Source organism: Theropithecus gelada, unplaced genomic scaffold, assembly GCF_003255815.1.
Source record: "Theropithecus gelada isolate Dixy unplaced genomic scaffold, Tgel_1.0 HiC_scaffold_15875, whole genome shotgun sequence".
NCBI classification, from domain to species: domain Eukaryota; kingdom Metazoa; phylum Chordata; class Mammalia; order Primates; family Cercopithecidae; genus Theropithecus; species Theropithecus gelada.
Genome location: NW_020257631.1, coordinates 1,459,817 through 1,474,313, shown reverse-complemented (window position 1 = coordinate 1,474,313; position 14,497 = coordinate 1,459,817).

Here is a 14,497-nt window from a genome sequence, read left to right as displayed (position 1 = left end):
AGTCGTATTACAAATTCATTACCAAAGAAAGTGTACATGCTCAGATTGAAGAGCAGAGAGGACTGGGTGGTACTTAATTTCCTTTCCAAAGGCTAAAGAGTGGTCTTTCATTTTTGCCACATTTATTTTCTGTCCAGCCCGAACACTAATGGATGGAGGAGAAATGAGAAGAGGAATAGCATTTCCACTGTTGAGAGGGTGAAACTCTGCACTTACTTTGGCTTCAAATGTTGAGAATTAAGTTAATGGGTCAATATAGCTCCAAACCTTATCACTGCCTTACGTAAATAGAGAAAACAAGACAGAAATGAGTTTGCTAGACAATGCAATTTATTATTATAAAAATTGCTGAATTATAAAAACTCTACCACTTTTGGTCATCAATAAATGATTGTACATTTTAAAAGTATTTATAAACTGAAAATAGGAAAAACATAGAAAATGATAATGAGTAGGGATCTGATCCCAACCAGCTGTATTTGAAGACATGGTTGTTATTTCCTCACCACAGTATGTGACATTTTATTCTGAGTTTTAAAACTACAGACAGAACCACTGATTAAAAACAGGATGTGGGTGAATAGTCATGCATGAGACTCCCTGGACGAGACATGAGCTAAGCTAGTGGTTCTAAAACAGCAGCTTTCCGTCAAATGCTGGCTTGCTGCCTCAGAATCACCTGAGCAGATTCTCAGGCATTGGGCCCCAGAGATTCTGTTGAATAGGCCTGGGTGGGTTTCAGAAATCTTTGTATAAACAAGTTCCCTAAAAGATTCTTACATTAATAACTAGGAACCACGTTTTGGGAAACACTACTCTGGAAGTTTATAATTTCTCTGTTAGCTCTGGTGTTGGTGAACTGTAATTAGGAATGGAGCATAAGCAAAATGATTAAAAAAAAAAAGTCAAAAATATTAAAAGTGTCTTAAGAAGAAAGCTACCTCCTAATAACCTCCTCTTAGATTTTCCAACATGACTGTACGAAATTTCCACCCTTTTCAACATCATTTTCTGCAGGTAACCATGACTCCTCCTAGTCTGCTGAAGTGGAAGCCATCTAGAAGGAGTTCCTTCAGTTCACTTGCCTCCAATGATTTCTATCTCCTTTTTCTCTTTGCTATTTCTAACTGAAATGAATACGTATCTTTCCCACTTCTTACATCATTATTTACCCACAGACTTCTTTCCTCAGGCCAGCAAATATTTTTTATTTTTACCTATTCTGAGTTTAACCAGTAAAACATGCTTTATCAGCATGAACAGAAGATCATATCTCTTTACTATGTAAATTAATTTCCTGATTGCTAGATTCAGCATTGGAAACCAATCTTTATTGATCATGTTTCCATTTTCTGTCCTAAATCTTTTGAAAATGCTGGGATCTTACTTGGTTGTGCTTCCAGACTTCTGAAAAGAGAAATGGAGAATAGAAAAAGCCACAAGTGGGGGAGGTTCCAAGATGGCCGAATAGGAACAGCTCCAGTCTACAGCTCCCAGCGTGAGCGATGCAGAAGATGGGTGATTTCTGCATTTCCAACTGAGGTACCAGGTTCATCTCACTGGGGCTTGTCAGACAGTGGGTACAGCCCATGGAGTGTGAACTGAAGCAGGGCAAGGCATTGCCTCACCCAGGAAGTGCAAGGGGTCAGGGAAATCCCTTTCCTAGCCAAGGGAAGCCATGACAGATGGCAGCTGGAAAATTGGGTCACTCCCACCCTAACACTGCACTTTTCCAATGGTCTTAGCAAAAGGCACACCAGGAGATTATATCCCAAACTTGACTCGGAGGGTCCCATGCCCACGGAGCCTTGCTCACTGCTAGCACAGCAGTCTGAGATCAAATGGCAAGGTGGCAGTGAGGCTGTGGGAGGGACACCCACCATTGCTGAAGCTTGAGTAGGTAAACAAAGTGGCAGGGAAGCCTGAACTGGGTGGAGCCCACCACAGTTCAAGGAGGCCTGCCTGCCTGCCTCTGTAGACTTCACCTCTGGGGGCAGGGCGTAGCTGAACAAAAGGCAGCAGAAACTTCTGCAGACTTAAACGTCCCTGTCTGACAGCTTTGAAGAGAGTAGTGGTTCTCCCAGCATGGAGCTTGAGGTCTGAGAACACACAGACTGCCTCCTCAGGTGGGTCCCTGACTCCCAAGAAGCCTAACTCGGAGGCAACTCCCAGTAGGGGCAGACTGACACCTCATACGGCCAGGTGCCCCTCTGAGACGAAGCTTCCAGAGGAACAATCAGGTAGCAACATTTGCTGTTCTGCAATATTTGTAGTTCTGTAGCCACCGCTGGTGATACCCAGGCAAACAGTGTCTGGAGTGGACCTCCAGCAAACTCCAACAGACCTGCAGCTGAGGGTCCTGACTGTTAGAAGGAAAACTAACAAACAGAAAGGACATCCACACCAAAACCCCATCTGTATGTCACCATCATCAAAGACCAAAGGTAGATAAAACCACAAAGATGGGGAGAAACCAGAGCAGAAAAGCTGAAAATTCTAAAAATCAGAGCACCTCTTCTCTCCCAAAGGAACGCAGCTCCTTGCCAGCAATGGAAGAAAGCTGGATGGAGAATGACTTTGATGAGTTGAGAGAAGAAGACTTCAGAAGATCGGTAATATCAAACTTCTCCGAGCTAAAGGAGGATGTTCGAACCCATTGTAAAGAAGCTAAAAACCTTGAAAAAAGATTGGACAAATGGCTAACTAGAATAAATAGTGTTGAGAAGACCATAAATAACCTCACGGAGCTGAAAACCATGGCACAAAAACTACGTGACACATGCACAAGCTTCAGTAGCTGATTCAGTCAACTGAAAGAAAGGGTATCAGTGATTGAAGATCAAATGAATGAAATGAAGTGAGAAGAGAAGTTTAGAGAAAAAAGAGTAAAAAGATATGAACAAAGCCTCCAAGAAATATGGGATTGTGTGAAAAGACCAAATCTACATCTGATTGGTGTACCTGAAAGTGACGGGGAGAATGGAACCAAATTGGAAAATACTCTTCAGGATATTATCCAGGAGAACTTCCCCAATCTAGCAAGGCAGGCCAAAATTCAAATTCAGGAAATACAGAGAACAAAGATACTCCTTGAGAAGAGCAACTCCAAGACACATGATGGTCAGATTCACCAAAGTTGAAATGAAGGAAAAAATGTTAAGGGCATCCAGAGGGAAAGGTCGGGTTACCCAGAAAGGGAAGCCCATCAGACTAACAGCGGATCTCTTGGCAGAAACTGTACAAGCCAGAAGAGAGTGGGGGCCAATATTCAACATTCTTAAAGAAAAGAATTTTCAACCCAGAATTTCATATCCAGCCAAACTAAGCTTTATTAGTGAAGGAGAAATAAAATCCTTTACAGACAAGCAAATGCTGAGAGATTGTGGCAATAGCAGGCCTGCCTTACATGAGTCCCTGAAGGAAGCACTAAATATGGAAAGGAGAAACCGGTACCAGACACTGCAAAAACATGCCAAATTGTAAAGACCATCAATACTAGGAAGAAACTGCATCAACTAATGAGCAAAATAACCAGCTAAAATAATAATGACAGGATCAAATTCACACATAACAATATTAACCTTAAATGTAAATGGGCTAAATGCTCCAACTAAAAGACACAGACTGGCAAATTGGATAAAGAATTGAGACCCATCAGTGTGCTGTATTCACAAGACCCATCTCATGTGCAGAGACACATAGGCTCAAAATAAAGGGATGGAGGAAGATGTACCAAGCAAACGGAAAAATAAAAAAAGCAGGGGTTGCAATCCTAGTCTCTGATAAAACAGACTTTAAACCAACAGTGATCAGAAGAGACAAAGAAGTCCATTACATAATGGTAAAGGGATCAATTCCACAAAAAGAGCTAACTATCCTAGATATATATGCACCCAATACAGGAGCACCCAGATTCATAAAGCAAGTCCTTAGAGACCGACAAAGAGACTTAGACTCCCACACAATAATAATGGGAGACTTTAACACCCCACCGTCAACATTAGACAGATCCACGAGACAGCAAGTTAACAAGGATATCCAGGAACTGAACTCAGCTCTGCACCAAGCAGACCTAATAGACATCTACAGAACTCTTCACCCCAAGTCAACAGAATATACATTCTTTTCAGCACCACATCGCATTTATTCCACAGTTGACCACATAGTTGGAACTAAAGCACTCCTCAGCAAATGTAAAAAAACAGAAATTATAACAAACTGTCTCTCAGAACACAGTCCAATCAAACTAGAACTCAGGATTAAGAAACTCACTCAAAACCACTCAACTACATTGAAACTGAACAACCTGCTCCTGAATGACTACTGGGTACATAACAAAATGAAGGCAGAAATAAAGTTGTTCTTTGAAACCAATGAGAACAAAGACACAACATGCCAGAATCTGGGACACATTTAAAACAGTGTGTAGAGGGAAATTTATAGCACTAAATGCCCACAGGAGTGCACATTTATAGCACTAAATGCACACTAAAAGCAGGAAAGATCTAAAATTGACACTTTAACATCACAATTAAAAGATCTAGAGAAGCAAGAGCAAACATATTCAAAAGCTAGCAGAAGGCAAGAAATAACTATGATCAGAGCAGAACTGAAGGAGATAGAGACACAAAACCCCTTCAAAAAAATCAATGAATCCACAAGCTGGTCTTTTGAAAAGATCAACAAAATTGATAGACTGCTAGCAAGACTAATAAAGAAGAAAAGAGAGAAAAATCAAACAGACACAATGAAAAATGATAAAGGGGATATCACCACTGATCCCACAGAAATACAAACTGCCCTCAAAGAAAACTATAAACACTTTTATGCAAATAAACTAGAAAATCTAGAAGAAATGGATAAATTCCTGGGCACATACACCCTCCCAAGACTAAACCAGGAAGAAGTTGAATCTCTGAATAGACCAATAACAGGATCTGAATTAGAAACAATAATTAATAGCCTACCAACCAAAAAAAGTCCAGGACCAGACTGATTCACAGCCGAATTCCACCAGAGGTACAAGGAGGAGCTGGTACCATTCCTTCTGAAACTATTCCCATCAACAGAAAAAGAGGGAATCCTACTGACTCATTTTATGCGGCCAGCATCATCCTGATACCAAAGCCTGTAAGAGACACAACAACAAAAAAAGAGAATTTTAGACCAATATCCCTGATGAACATCAATGCAAAAATCCTCAATAAAAATCCAGCAGCACATCAAAAAGCTTATCCACCATGATCAAGTGGGCTTCATCCCTGGGATGCAAGGCTGGTTCAACATAAGCAAATCAATAAACATAATCCATCATATAAACAGAACTAAAGACAAAAAACCACATAATTATCTCAATAGATGCAGAAAAGTCCTTTGACAAAATTCAATAGCCTTTCATGCTAAAAATTCTCAATAAATTAGGTATTGATGGGACACATCTCAAAATAATAAGAGCCATCTATGACAAACCCACAGCCAATATCATACTGAATGGATAAAAGCTGGAACCATTCCACTTGAAAACTGGCACAAGGCAGGGATGCCTTCTCTCACCACTCCTATTCAACATAGTTTTGGAAGTCCTGGCCGGGCCAATCAGGCAGGAGAATGAAATAAAGTTCATCCAAATAGGAAGAGGAAAGGTCAAACTATCTTTGTTTGCAGATGACATGATTCCGTATCTAGAAAACTCCATAGTTTAGGCCCAAAAACTCCTTCAGCTGATAACTCCAGCAAAGTCTCAGGATACAAAATCAATGTACAAAAATCACTAGCATTCCTATACACCAGCAAGTCAAGCCAAGAGCCAACCAGAAAGCCATTCACAATTGCCTATAAAAGAACAAATTATCTAGGAATACAGCTAATGAGGAAGGTGAAAGATCTCTGTAATGAGAATGATGCAACACTGCTCAAAGAAATCAGAGAGAGCACAAAAAAATGAAAAAACATCCCATCATCACAGATAGGAAGAATCAATATCATTAAAATGGCCAGACTCTCCAAAGCAATTTACAGTTTCAATGTTATTCCTATCAAACTAACAATGACATCCTTCACACAAAGATAAAAGACTATTTTAAAATTTATATGGAACACAAAAAGAGCCCAAATAGCCAAGGCAATCCTAAACAAAAAGAAGAAAGATAGAGGCATCATGTTACCTGACTTCAAACTATACTACAGGGTGACAGTAACCAAAACAGCATGATGCTGGTACGAAGAACAGGCACATGGAACAGAACCGACAGAACAGAATAGAGAGCCCTGAAATAAGGCCACACACCTACAACCACCTGATCTTCAACAAAGCTGAAAAAACAAGCAATGTAGAAAAGTCTCCTTATTCAGTAAATGATGCTGGGATAACTGGCTAGCCATATACAGAAACCTGAAGCTCAACCCATTTTTTTTATACCATATACAAAAATCAACTCAAGATGGATTGAAGACTTAAATGTAAAACCCAAAACCATAAAAACCCTGAAAGACAACAAAGGCAATAACATCCTGGACATAGAAACGGGCAAAGATTCACGACGAAACACCAAAATCAATCGCAACGAAAGCAAAAATTGACAAATGGGATCTAATTGAACTAATGAGCTTCTGCACAGCAAAAGAAACTATGAACAGAGTAAACAGACAACCTACAGAGTGGGAGAAAATATTTACAAATTATGCATCTGACCAAAGTCTAATATCCAGCATCTATAAGAAACAAACAAATTTACAAGAGAAAAACAAACAACCCTGTTAAAAAGTGGGCAAAGAACGTGAACTGACACTTTTCAAAAGAAGGCATGCATGTGGCCAACAAGCATATGAAAAAACGCTCAGTATCACTGATCATTAGAGAAATGCAAATCAAAACCACAATGAGATACCATCTCACACCAGTCAGAATGGCTATTATGAAAAAGTTAAAAAATAACAGATACTGGCAAGGTTGCAGAGAAAAGGTAATACTTATACACTGTTGGTAGGAATGTAAGTTAGTTCAACCATTGTGGAAAGCAGTATGGCAATTCCTCAAAGAGATAAAAGCAGAACCACCATCAGACCCAGCAATCCCATTACTGGGTATATACAGAGAGAAATGTAAATCATTCTACCATAAAGACATACATGTGAATGTTCACTGCAGCACTATCCATAATAGCAAAGACATGGAATCAATCTACATGCTCATCAATGACAGATTGGATAAAGAAAATATGGTACATATACACCATGGAATACTATTCAGTCATAAAAAAAGAACAAGATCATGTCCTTTGTGGGAACATGGATGGAACTGAAAGTTATTATGCTCAGCAAACTAATATAGGAACAAAAAAACAAATAATGCAGGTTCTCACTTATAAGTGGGAGCTAAATGATAACTTATGAACACAAAGAAGGAAACAACAGACACTGTGGTTGGCTTGAGGGTGAAGGGAGGATGGAGGGAGAGGAGAAGGAAATAGAACTATTGGGTACTGCATTTAATACCTGGGTGATGAAATAATCTGTACAACAACCCTCCATGACACGAGTTTACCTATGTAACAAACTTTCACATATACTCCTTAACCTGTAATAAAAGTTAAAAAAAAAAACTGGATATTCTGTTCTTCAAGTCTTATCTTTCTTTTCTCTTGATTTCCATTTTGTCTTTGTTTTTGCTTTGTTTATAATCTTTACAAACGAATGTCTATTTTTCTATTCAGTATATATGTTTTTATAAAATTCAGAGTCAAGTTTTTAATATCTAAAATCTTTAAAATTTTAAATTAATTATACATATTATACATATACTTATTTGCATAACTCATTCAGTCATTCTATGTGTCTTTTGGTTGGACAGTTTAGTCCATTTACATTCAATATTATTATTGATAAATAAGGACTCACTCCTGCCACTTTGTTATGTGTTTGATAGTTGTTTTGTGGTCTTCTCTTCCTTCTTTGTCTCCTTTCTGTCTTCCTTTTAGTGAAGGTGATTTTCTCTGGTGTTATGATTTAGTTTCTTGCTTTTTATTTTTGTGTATCTGTTGCAATTTTTGATTTGAAGATACTATGAGGCTTGTAAATACTATCTTATAATCCATGATTTTGAGCTGATAAAAATTTAACACTGCATAAACAAACAAGTGAAAAGAAAACTAATAAAAACTTTACAACTTAACTTTGTCCTTCCGCTTTTTAACTTTTTTTCTTACTCTTTACATTGTATTGTACTAAGTCTTGAAAAGTTGCTGCAGTTATTATTTTTGATTGCCTCATTCTTCAGTCTTTCTGCTTAAGGTAAGAGCAGTTTACCCACCACCAGTTACAGAATTATAATATTCTGTGTTTTTCTGTGCACTTACTTTTTTTTTTTTATACCTTCAGACAATATCTTATCATTCATTAATGTCATTTTCTTTCTGATTGAAGTACTTCTTTCAGCGTTTCTTGTATATAGGTCTGGTGTTGATGAAATCCCTCAGCTTTTGTTTGTCTTGGGAAAATCTTTATTTCTCCTTCATGTTTGAAAGATATCCCAGATATACTATTCTAGGATACAATTTTTTTTTTTCCTTCAGCACTTTAAATATGTCATGTCACTCTCTTCTGGCCTGTAAGTTTTCCACTGAAAAGTTTGCTGCAAGATGTATTGGAGCTCCTTTGTATGTTATCTGTTACTTTTCTCTTGCTGATTTTAGGATCCTTTCTTTATCCTTGACCTTTGGAAGTTTGATTTTTAAAAGCCTTGATGTAGTCTTCTTTGGGTTAGGTCTGCTTGGTGTTCTATAATCTTTTTGTACTTGAATGCTGATATCTTTCTCTAGGTTTTGGCAGTTCTCTGATATTATCCCTTTGTATAAACTTTCTACCATGATCTCTTTCTCTACCTCCTCTTTAAGGCCAATAATTTTTAGATTTGCCCTCTTGAGGCTATTTCCTAGATCTTGTAGGTGTACTTCATTGTATTTTATTCTTTTTTCTTTTATCTCCCCTGATTGTGTATGTACACATAGCCCGTCCTCAAGCTAATTCTTTCTTCTGTTTGATCAACTCCTCTTTTTAAAAACTCTGATGCATGCCTCAGTATGCCAATCGCATTTTTTCAGCTCCTGGATTTCTGCTTAATTCTTTTTAGTTATGTCAATCTCTTTTTAAAAAATTCATCTGATAGAAGTCTGCATTTCTTCTCTGCATTATCTTGAATTTCTTAGACTTTCCTCAAAACAGCTATTTCAAATTCTCTGTCTGAAAGGTCACATATCTCTGTTTCTCCAGGATTAGTCCCTGGTGCCTTATTTAGTTCATTTGGTGGGGTCATGTTTTCCCAGAAGGTCTTGATACTGGTAAATGTTCATCTGTGTCTGGACATTGAAAAGCTAGATATTTACTGTAGCTTTTGCTGTCTGGTCTTGTTTGTACCTGTCCTTTTTGGGAAGGCTTTTCAGATATTCAAAAGGACTTGTGTGTTGTGATCTAAGCTGTATTTACTTTAGGGGGAACCTTAAGCCCAGTGACATTGTGGTTCTTGCAGACTCATAGAGATATCACTTTGATGGTCTTAGAAAAAGAGTGCATCTGCAATTCAAGTCTGTCTTTCTTACCTCTTCAGTGTCCCTTTCAGTGATATAAAGTTAAAACCATGTACTGTGAGTGCTCACCCAACCTGCTTATTGATTCTTTTTTTTCCTTTTTTTAAAATTTTACTTTAAGTTCCAGGATATATGTGCAAAATGTGCAGGTTTGTTACATAGGTGTACGTGTGCCAGGGTGGTTTGCTGCACCTATCAACCCATCACCTATGTATTAAGCCCCACATGTATCAACCATTTGTGCTGATGCTCTTGCACTCCCCCACTCCCACTCAGTGTGTGTTGTTCCCCTCACTGTGTCCATATGTTCTCACTGTTCAGCTCCCACTTATGAGTGAGAACATGCAGTGTTTAGTTTTCTGTCCCTGCAAAGGACATGATCTCATTCCTTTTTATGGCTACATAGTATTCCATGGTGTATATGTACCACAGGTTCTTTATCCAGTCTATCATTGATGAGCATTTTAGTTGGTTCCATGTCTTTGCTATTGTGAATAATGCTGCAATAAACATACATATGCATGTATCTTTGTATGTATCTTTATAATAGAATGATTTATATTCCTTTGGGTATATACCCAGTAGTGGGATTGCTTGGTCAAATGGTATTTCTGGTACTAGATCCATGAGGAATCACATACTGCCTTCCATAGTGGTTGAACTAATTTATTGTCCCACCAATAAAGTACAAGCATCTGTTGCTTCTTGACTTTCTTTTTTTTCTGAGACAGAGTTTCACTCTTGTTGCCCAGGCTAAAGTGCAATGGCACGATCTCGGCTCACTGCAACCTCTGCCTCCCAGGCTCAAGTAATTCTCCTTGTTCAGCCTCCTGAGTAGCTGGGATTACAGGCACCCACCACCATGCCCAGCTAATTTTTTGTATTTTTAATAGAGACAAGGTTTCACCATGTTGGCCAGGCTGGTCTTGAGGTCCTGACCTCAGGTGATCAGCCCGTCTTGGCTTCCCAAAATGCTGGGATTACAGGTGTGAGCCACCACACCCAGCTGCTTCTTGAATTCTTAATAATCACCCTTCTGACTAGCATGAAATGGTGTCTCATCGTGTTTTTTATTTGCAATTCTCTAATGATCAGTGATGCTAAGCTTTTATTCATATGTTTGTTGGCTGCATAGATGTCTTCTTTTGAGAAGTGTCTGTTCATGTCCTTTGCCTAGTTTTTGATGGGGTTGTTTTCTTTTTTCTTGTAAATTTGTTTAAGTTCCCTATAAATTCATTAACTTAATCCATCTTGAGTTAATTTTTGTATAAGGTGTAAAGAAGGGATCCAGCTTCAGTTTTCTGCATATGGGTAACCAGTTTTCTCAGCACCATTTATTAAATAGGGAGTCTTTTCTGCATTGCTTGTTTTTGTCAGGATTGTCAAAGATCAGATAGATGGTTATAGATATATGGTCTTATTTCTGAGGTCTCTATTCTGTTCAATTGGTCTGTATGTCTGTTTTGGTACCAGTATCATGCTGTTTTGGTTACTGTACCCTTGTAGTATGGTTTGAAGTCAGGTAGCATGATGACTCCAGTTTTGTTCTTTTTCTTAGGATTGTCTTGGTTATATGGGCTCTTTTTTAGTTCAAATTTCTATATGAAATTTGAAATAGTTTTTTTCTAATTCTCTGATGAAAGTATTTGGTAGTTTGATTTAAATAGCATTGAATCTGTAAATTACTTTCAGCCATATGGCCATTTTAATGATATTGATTCTTCCTATCCATTAGGATGGAATGTTTTCCCATTTGTTTGTATCCTTTCTTATTTCTTTGAGCCATGGTTTGTAATTCTCCTGGAAGAGGTCCTTCACATCTCTTGTTAGCTGTATTCCTAGGTATTTTATTCTCTTTGGAGCAATTGTGAATGGGAGTTTATTCATGATTTGGTTCTCTGCTTGTCTACTGTGGGTGTATAGGAATGCTTATGGTTTTTGCATTGTATTGATTTTGTATCCTGAGACTTTATTGAAGTTGCTTATCAGCTTAAGGGGTTTTTGGCCTGAGGCAGTGGAGTTTTCTAAATACAAAATCATGTCATCTGCAAAGAGACAATTTGACTTCTTCCCTTCCTATTTGAACATCATTTATTGCTTTCTCTTGCCTGATTGCCCTGGCCAGAACTTCCAATACTAGGTTGAATAGAAGTGGTGAGAGACAGCATCCTTATCTTGTGCCAGTTTTCAAAGGGAATGGTTCCAGCTTTTGCCCATTCAGTGTACTATTGGCTGTGTTTATTAAGGGCATTTGATAAACAATACAAGTATGTGACGTACATAACAGTTATTGTTTAAAATTAGCTGAAATTTGTATTTTGCTTGTTACATGGCCACTTTTTACTGTTGCTTCATGAGCATTCAAGCAGATATATATATTCTCTCATTTTGGATGCAAAATTATATATAATTTAATTTTTAATGCTTGGTCATTAAATTGAAGTAAGTGTTTAGAAGTCTTCCACTTTGAGTTACATTTGTCAATTTCTCACATTTAAGTAAAATTTTGCTATATATATTCTGAAGCAATTTTATTAGATGCATAAAAGTATAGAAATATATCTTTATGATGACTGGAAACTTTCATCACTATGTGATGTGAAAGAGATGTGTTTATCTCTAATAATACTTGTATTCAAATCTATATTTCTAATATAAATATTATGGGGTTTCTTGTTATTTGCCTGGCATATTATTTTCTATGCTTTCAACATTTTTGGATCTCTATTCTTATATGTGTGTCTTGTAAATAGAATATAGTTGGATTTTGAAAGGTCATCCTTACAATGTCTGTCTTTAATTTGAAGTATCAGATTGGTGCAAAAGTAATACTTAATGCTATTTTATTTATTTTAATTATTCATTTATTAGTAGGTGTCCTAATATATTGTGTTATTTATTTTGCTTTTCTATGCTTGTCACAATTATCCCTTTTAAGTTAATGAATTTTATTTTTTGTTTCTCACTCTATTGGGTTTATTTGGAGAGTATATATTCTATTTCTGGTCTTTTAATAGACACCCTAGAACTTGTACCACGTGCACTTAATGACCTAGCAAAGTCTGAAGTTAAATAAAACAGTCTCTTGTTTTGAAGAAAGTAAGAATGTTACCCATTACCTCTGATCTGTCTTCTCTTGACATACATGATATTGTTTCCTGATATTTCAACTCTGTTTTTCTAACCGTATAAGTTAAATATAATAATTGTTGTTATTTTATAAGGACAATATTTATTACCCTCATCTTTATTAATTTCTTACTGTTTCTATTTGTATCTCAGACACTGCTTCTAAGAACATTTTCTTTCTTCCTTGTATTGATACTTTAGAACAACCTTGTCCAAACTGCAGCCCACAGGCCACATGTGGCTCAACAATGGCTTTGAATGCAGCCCAACATAAATTTGTAAACTTTCTTAAAACATTATGAGATGTTTTTGGGTTTTTGTTTTGTTTTTTAGTTCATCAGCTATTATTAGTGATAGTTTATGTGTGGCCCAAAACAATTCTTTTTCTTTCTATGTGGCCCAGGGAACTCAAAAGATTGGACACCTCTGCTTCAGAAGATCCTTTGTGAAAATCTAGTGGTGAACCCTTTTTTATTTTTATTTTTTTGAGGCAGGATTTCACTGTCATCTGGGCTGGAGTACAGTGATGTGATCATGGCTCACTGCAGCCTCGAAATCACAGGCTCAAGCAATCCTTCCTCCTCAGCCTCCCGAGTAGCTGGGACTGCAGGCATGTGCCACCATGTCCGGCTAACTTTTGTGTTTTTTGTAGAGATGGGGTTTCACCATGTTTCTCAGGCTAGTCTTGAATTCCGGAGCTCAAGCATTCCACTCTCCTCTGCCTCCCAAAGTGATGAGATTAAAAGTGTGTGCCACGGCACGTGGCCTAATATACAAAAAAGATTCATTTTATATTTTCTTAAATAAGGATTTTCTGGGTTTATAACTATAGACATGTGGATTTTTCTCACAACCTATTGAATATTTTATTTCACTATATCTTTCTTCAGTTTTTGCTTTTTAGAAGTCTGATTTAGTTTATAATTCTTTCAAAGTGGATTTTTTTTGTGTGTTTTAAAATTTCCTTTTTTATATTGACAAATAATAATTGAACATATAATGGGGTACCTAGTGATATTTTGATATATATTTTGTATAGTGATCAGATAAGGGTGATTAGCATATCCATCATCTTAAACTTTGATGGTTTATTTGTGTTGGTGATGTTCAATATCCTCTTTCTAGACATTTAAAACTATACATGTTATTGCTATCTATAGTCATCCTACAGTGGTATAGAACACTACAACTATCTAGCCATTATTTTGTATTGTTCAACAAATCTCTCTCTATTCCTCCCTTCCCCCTGTCCTTCCCAGCCTCTAGTATCCTCTGTTCTACTTTTTACTTCTATGAGATCAACTTTTTTTAGCTTCCACATATGAGTGAAAATGTGCAATGTTTAACTTTCTATTCCTGGCTTATCTTACTTAACATAATGTCTTACAGTTCAATCCATGTTGCTGCAAATGACTGAATTTTATTTTGTGATGTATATGCACCACATTTTCTTTATTTGTTCATCTGTTGTTGAACATCTATGCTGAGTCCACATCTTGGCTATTCTGAATAGTGCTGCAGTAAACATGAGGGTTCAGATGTGTCTCTGATATAATAATTTCCTTTTTTTGGATAAATTCCCAGTAGTAGGATTGTTGGATCATATGGTAGTCCTATTTGCAGTTTTTTTTTTTTTTTTTTTTTGAGGAACTTTCATACTGTTCTCCAAAGTGGCTGTAATATTCTACATTCCCATCAACAGTGGATAAGAGTTCCCTTTTCTCCCCATCCTTGCCAGCATTTGCTGTTTATCATCTTGTTGGTGATAGCCATCTTAACTGAAGTAA